Genomic DNA, 346 nt, shown 5'->3' with positions numbered 1-346 from the left:
CTTTCCTCCCTCAGCATCCATACGGTGGGCACCCCTCTCCACTCACAAGGCCACATGCCAGCCCTGGACGCTGCCCCAGAGTCTCTGTCCAGTGGGGACACAAATGAGGATTTCAGAGAGAAAAGAGGTGGGGGTGGGAGAGATTAACCAAAGATCTTATATGCATATATGCATTACCTATGGAGACAGGCAATAGGGTGGTGAAGGCCTAGGGTAGGAGGGGACCCGGGTGGAGGGGTGCAATGGGGGAAAAAGAGGGACATCTGTAATACTCTCAACAATAATTTTTTTTTAAATCAATGGAAAAAAATCCTCTGGTGAGGATTGAACTAATAATAATGTAACA

Source organism: Myotis brandtii, unplaced genomic scaffold, assembly GCF_000412655.1.
Source record: "Myotis brandtii unplaced genomic scaffold, ASM41265v1 scaffold27695, whole genome shotgun sequence".
NCBI classification, from domain to species: Eukaryota; Metazoa; Chordata; class Mammalia; order Chiroptera; family Vespertilionidae; genus Myotis; species Myotis brandtii.
The sequence above is the reverse complement of the archived record's forward strand: the minus strand, read 5'-3'. Positions refer to the sequence as shown.